Here is a 6,000-nt window from a genome sequence, read left to right on the forward strand (position 1 = left end):
GCACCCACCCTTCCAAAATCAGGGTCTCATGTTGCACACCCCAAATCACCAGTCCCTTTTGTAGCACTGGAGCCCTGACTACCAACCCTGTGGTCAGACCACTAGGCAGTGCTGCCTTGCACGTGGGTACTCGTGTGATTAATAGTTCACTTGGGGCCAAATCTGCACAGGCTGACTGGGCACCAAATGCCCCGTCTGCTCACACAAAGGGCTGTTTGTAGGCACAAAAGTTGTCTGCAGCCACACCGGAGCCCCACAGTCCATCAAAGGGGGGGGCTGGCTGCTCTAGCAAAAGCCCAACTAGACCTCAGCCTGGCCTGAAGCCAATCGCTTCATTTCCTCCTCCTGCAAAGAACCGACTGGTTCAGCATTGGTGGCCAAATAGGTGAACAATTAAGTTTTCTCCTGAGATTTCCCCACTGTCACAGGGCATAAAAGCCAGGGGCAGGAGTGGGAGGAGCTAACTCCAGCCTTGGACTTTAGAGGAAGGTCAATGAATCAAGATCCCGAAGGTGGAGCTCGAGAAAGAATAGCAAAAAGGGCTTCGTTTAGGCCTTTCGGTCTTCCGGGTCTGGAGTCCGAGAGCAGCTTATCTCTCCAAGGGCTCGATGCTGCAAGGCCCTGAGCAATTTCTGGAGGTGCTCAGCACCCTAGCTCCCACAGACGTCCAGGGGAGTTGTGAAGAGGGTTACCAACTTGGTAATATTTAAAAACTGGACACTCCAGCAGGAGTGCTGGAACCTCCCCAGCCCTGCCTATTCCCCACAAAGCCCCGCCCCTGCCCCGCCTCTTCCCCCGAGCTCCCGCCCTTGCCCCGCCTCTTCCCCCGAGCTCCCGCCCCTACCCCGCCTCTTCCCCCGAGGCTCCACCCCCATCCATTCCTCCCCCCCCCATCTTTCGCTGCTTTTCCCCTCCCACCTCTGCCGCACGGGTCAGGAGGGACTTGCCTGCAGAGCTGGGGCTGGGAGCTGCAGCCACCCGACAACGGTAGGGGTGAGTAGGGGCTGGAGTGGGTGATGACCCGGTGCCTCCCCTGCTTGCAGTAACTGGTTTTTGGGTGTCCGGTCAGTAGATCTGACTTTCAGGCTGAAAACCAGGCACTTGGCCATCCTAGTCTTGTGAGCAATCAGCCCCTCCAGGCCCGTCTCAGCAGCGAGCAGGATCGGGCCCCATAGCATTTCCATTCCCTGGCTCCTGCCTTCCCTCCTCAGGGATTGGGGCTGGCAATTGGCCCCAGTTAAACCCAGCCACATTCCCCTGCGGCTGGGTTCCTCGGCAATCTGGGCACTGACGTCACTGTAGCTTCTCTGCCAGTCACAGGGTGACTAGCTGAGGAATAACAATGACTAATGAATAACTCTGCGTGTTTCTAGTGCACCCTTCCCAGCATGCCTAGGGGCAGCTCACAATCCAAAACATGATCAAACCGCACCAGCCAAAAAACCAACGAGACCTTCTCCAGGTTCCATTTGAGCCTCCCCTCAAATGCGAACAGCGGGCAGAGTCCAGAATCAACTGGGGTGGGGGGGTGGGGGGGAGGGTAAAGCTGGAGCCCCCTCCCCCCAATCCCCGCTCACTCTGAGCCAGAAGTTCTCAGACTTGAAGACCTAGGGTCCCACCCCGATGGCTCAGTCGCACTTGCCATTGTCATTCTATTTGGTGCCGTTACATTGGATTCAGACACTACCCACTGGAGCAAAGGAACCATTTTCAGAAACGCCTCAGGGACGCAGGCACTTACGTCCCATTTTCAAAACGGGCTCAGGCACTGAGGAACCTAGGCCCCGATCCTCACAGCTAGGTAGATGCTTAAATCCCCTGGGAGTTGGGAGTGGCACATGGTGTGCGCTGTCTTCTCCTGCCTTCCTGCGGGATCCTGATCCTCTGGAGTCTGTTAATGACCATCAATAGCTCTCCCCCCTCTCTGCAAAAAGGGAGGGGGCTTGTTTTCCTTTCCCACAGGCAGATCCTGTCGACAGCCCTCAAACCTAACCAGAAAGCAGGTTTTGTCCCTCAGCCCAGGGCCAAACCCAGCTCTTGTTATTCACACAGAACTCTCATCCTCCTCTCAGTGGCCCCAAGCCAGCGAAGTCCTTAAGTACATACTTCACTGAAACAGGAGTAGCCTCAGTGACATCAATGGGACAAGTCACCGGCTCAAAGCACCTGACTGTACCTATTTTAGGTATTCATGTGGGCCCCCATCACCATGGCACCTGAGCACCTCAAAGCCTTCTAGGTATTTATCCTCACAGCACCCAACAAGCAGAGCTGTTATTGGACAGATGGCGTCCTGGGGCCCAGAGAGCCTGCATGACTTGCCCACGATGACACAGGAAGTCTGTGGAGGACAGAGAATGGACCCAAGGTCAATTCTCAGGCTAGCGAGCTAATTCCCGGTTCCCAGGCTTCCTCTCAAGTGCTTTTGGATCAGGCCCAAGACACATAGTTCTGCTGAATTCAAGGAGCGTTTTTGCTAAGGAGAACAATCCCATTCCATACATCCAGTGCCATTTCCAGGGCTGAGCCCCGGCCCCTCTAGGTTTGGCGGTTCCTAGCCCCGGCACCTCTGGGCTTCCCGCGTCAGTTATGAATGTCAAAAAATGGCTTGAGTCCCGGCATCTCTTTCATTACAAATGACATTTGTAATGAAATTTCCCTCTCCCATCATTGCTGTGCCTGCTTCAGGGGCCTGATCCTGCAAGCCTTACCCAGGCGCGTCTACTCCGTTCTCAGGCGTAAACGGTAAAGATTGTGGGGAGAGCGCCTCATGAGCCCTGCAGATCCCAGGTCCCCTTTTATGGCAGGTCGGGTTGTGTAATTAGAGAGGGGACGGCCTTGTGGTGAAGCCCCGAGCTAGACCACAACGAGAGATGGGTTCAGATCCGGGCTCTGCTACGGAGCAGAGGCAAGTCATTCCAGCCCAGATCCTGAAAGGTATTTAGCCTCCCGATGTCTATTGATTTCAGTGGAAGTTAGAAGCCTAAATATCTTTGTGGATCTGGGCCTTATTCTCCCTTTGCCTCACTCCCTCATCCATCAGATGGGGACAATACTCCCTTTCCCCACCCTTGGTCTGTCTTCTCGCTATAGATGGTCACCTCTTCAGGGCAGGGGCTGCCCCCATGCCTACAGCTCCTGGCACAATGGGGCCTTGATCTTGCTGGGGGTCTCTTGACACCACAGCGATACCAATAAATACTGAAATGGCCATAAGACACAGGAATCAGATCAGGATTTCAAACTCCCCATCAGCGTGCAGGGCTGTTGGATTTACCCATTGCAGAGAGAGAGCAGAGCTGTGAAATTGGGATCCAACTCTGGACATTCGGGGGGGGAGGGCAGGCGGAGACCCTGAGCTGTGCCTCCAGTTAGGAAAGAGGAGTTAATTCTCCAATAGGGCCCACTGCCACGAGGCACTGACTGCGCTTAACTCCCGCTACCTTGCTAAGGTATTCATGCAGCGCCCACTGCCGCAGGATCTGAGCACCTCCCAGTCATCAGTGGCTTTATCCTCACACCAGCCCGGCGAGGCAGGGCAGTGCTAGGATCCGCCATTTATACTTGGGGAATTGAGATATATAGAGGTCGAGCAACTGGCCCAAGGCTGCCCAGGACATCTGGAGTGGAGCAGGCCCTGTCTTCTAAGTTCTAAACTAGCATCCTAACCATGGACCAGCCTGCCTCTCAAGGGAGGGCGGTGGTTTAAGCAGGGCCGTCCTTAGGATTTATGGAGCCCTATGCAATATTATTAAACTGGTGCCTCTATGCCAGCTCTATGCCGGTGCATTCGGCTCTGTGAATACTGGTGCCTCTATGCTGGCTCAACTGGTGACCCTACATTGGCGCATTCGACTCTGTGAATACGACCCCTGCCTTCTGCCTAGTAAGGAGACTGCAGTGCGCGCTGGGTACGCGGGAGCTGACCCGTTCTTACCTGCTGTCTCAGTCATAGGCGTGAACTCCGCAGAGCACCCACCGGCGCCAAGCTCCCCTCCTCTGCCTCCCCCCGTGCCTCTCAACTGCCGGTGGCCCCATGTTTACCCACTCCTCTCCCTCCCTCCCACTGTTTCCAGAGCGCCGTGAACAGCTGATTCATGGCATTCAAGCTCCGGGAGGGAGGGGGAGGAGAAGGGACGGGGCGCACTTGGGGGGGGAGGTGGGGAAGAGGTGGGGCAGGAATGGAGCAGGGGCGGGAAGAGGCCGGGCAGGTTCTCAGGGGAAATGGGTGGAGTGGGGGCGGGGCCTGGACCAGAGGCGGGGGAAGGGTCAAGCAGCCCCCGGCAAGATGAGAAGTCAGCGCCTATGGTCCCGTTGGTGCCTCAAATTTTCGGGTGCCCTAAGCAGCTGCGTATGCCTAAGGACGGCCCTGAGCGTGATCGTGATCTCACAGGATCAGGTCCTTAATGGCCTGCTAATTTACTGTAACTTTTGCAGTCCCAATGTCTTTTTACATGCAAACCAAATGCAAACTCCATGCAAAGCGCTGCCCTTTTCGCTCTCCCCAGGGCTGCACTGGTAGAATATGAACACCAACGCTCAGGAGAGGGAGGAAAAGAGGCCAGGGGCTGGAATGACATGGAGGGCTCCTGCCACCGCATTTATATGAGTTGATTTACGGGCACTCCTAGTGGGGACATCAAAGCGGCTGGCTGAGCTCTGAACAGACACAACCAGTTTTGAATTACTGCAGGGCTGGTGGTAGGGGGGGTCTTCTCCTCCCGCCAGGGTGATTTCTAAAGGGAAGGGGGTGCACCCATCAGCAATTGAAGGATAAATTCAGTGTGCCAAGCTGTTTTTCAGTGGCTCAAAAGCGTGCGTACCAACCTCTAGGCAGACTGAAGAAGCAGGGCACAAACCCCAAACTGGCTGTGAGTTCTAGACTTCGATTTCACCAACCAAGTATCAAGTGTAAACTCCTCAGACAAGACAACAGCCTCAACATGGAGTCACAGACAGTCCCCCTGGGTACTCTGATTTATCTTGCTGCCCAGGGAGCCTACGTTTGTGCTAGATGGTCCCTTACACCAAGGATCACTGCAATACTCAGATTACTTCCAGTTCTAAACGACCAGTCACTTACCCCAGATCAATTGCACCTTAGATCTCACTCCAAAGACAACTTGTAGCCAGTCCTATAATAAATTACCTAAAGATTCATTAACTAGGAAAAGGAAACAAGAGAGTCATTTACAAGGTTACATCAGGTAAACACACACACACACACACACACACACAACTGAGTCACAGTCTTAAATTTCAAAAGGTTGTAGAAGCTTCTATAATAAGCAAGTTGTATATGTCTCTTAGGACTAACCCAGCCCAAGCACCTGGGATCTTTTGCTTATGTTTAGTAAACCTTGTCCCTCAGAGTCCAAGCAGCATCTTCCTTGTTAGGACTTTTTATTCTTCCCCTCTTCTTCTTCAAATTGCAAGGTCAGGTGTTGGGAGGAATTCAGTTGCACGTCTCCTCTTCAGGGGGGAGCTGGGGGTGCAATCAACAAAGTCTTTGGTCCTTTGATGTTCCACAATGCTTGCTCTGGTGTTGATGGTTCTTCTTTGGTTGACCAGGACATGACACCTCCTGGTGTAAAGTAGTATTTCACACTTAGTAATGCTCCTCTCCCCACTGGTGAGTTACAGAGCAAACACTTAAACAGGGCCATTCCTAGCCATTTTGGTGCCCTATGCAAACCCCCACCCCCATGGGGGGGGGTATGTGGGGCCCCAGGCCTCCGTGGGGCGCCTCTGTGGGGAGAGGGCTGGGAGGAAACCGCCCCTGGCCCCAGCCCGCTCCACTCTGCTCCCCTGGCTCCCAGACTTGGGGGGCAGGGGAGAACCTCCCCCCAGAACTCGCTCCACTTACCATGCGGTGAATGCAGGCCCGTCCCCTGCAGCAGTAATCAGGGGAGAGGGAAGAACAGGAGTACTTGTGGCACCTTAGAGACTAACAAATTTATTAGAGCATAAGCTTTCGTGGACTACAGCCCACTTCTTCGG

General features: G+C 54.4%; 1 long non-coding RNA gene across 1 annotated transcript in view; it reads right to left on the reverse strand.

The window, feature by feature from the left end:
* Positions 1-5,368: 5,368 nt before the first annotated feature.
* LOC117874070 overlaps positions 5,369-6,000 on the reverse strand; it is a 10,265-nt gene continuing 9,633 nt past the window's right edge. Inside the window, exon 3 of the long non-coding RNA XR_004644894.1 lies at positions 5,369-5,584. This is a non-coding gene — a long non-coding RNA (uncharacterized LOC117874070). The remainder of the gene's footprint in view (positions 5,585-6,000) is intronic.

This window comes from Trachemys scripta, chromosome 3, assembly GCF_013100865.1.
Source record: "Trachemys scripta elegans isolate TJP31775 chromosome 3, CAS_Tse_1.0, whole genome shotgun sequence".
Taxonomy (NCBI): Eukaryota; Metazoa; Chordata; order Testudines; family Emydidae; genus Trachemys; species Trachemys scripta.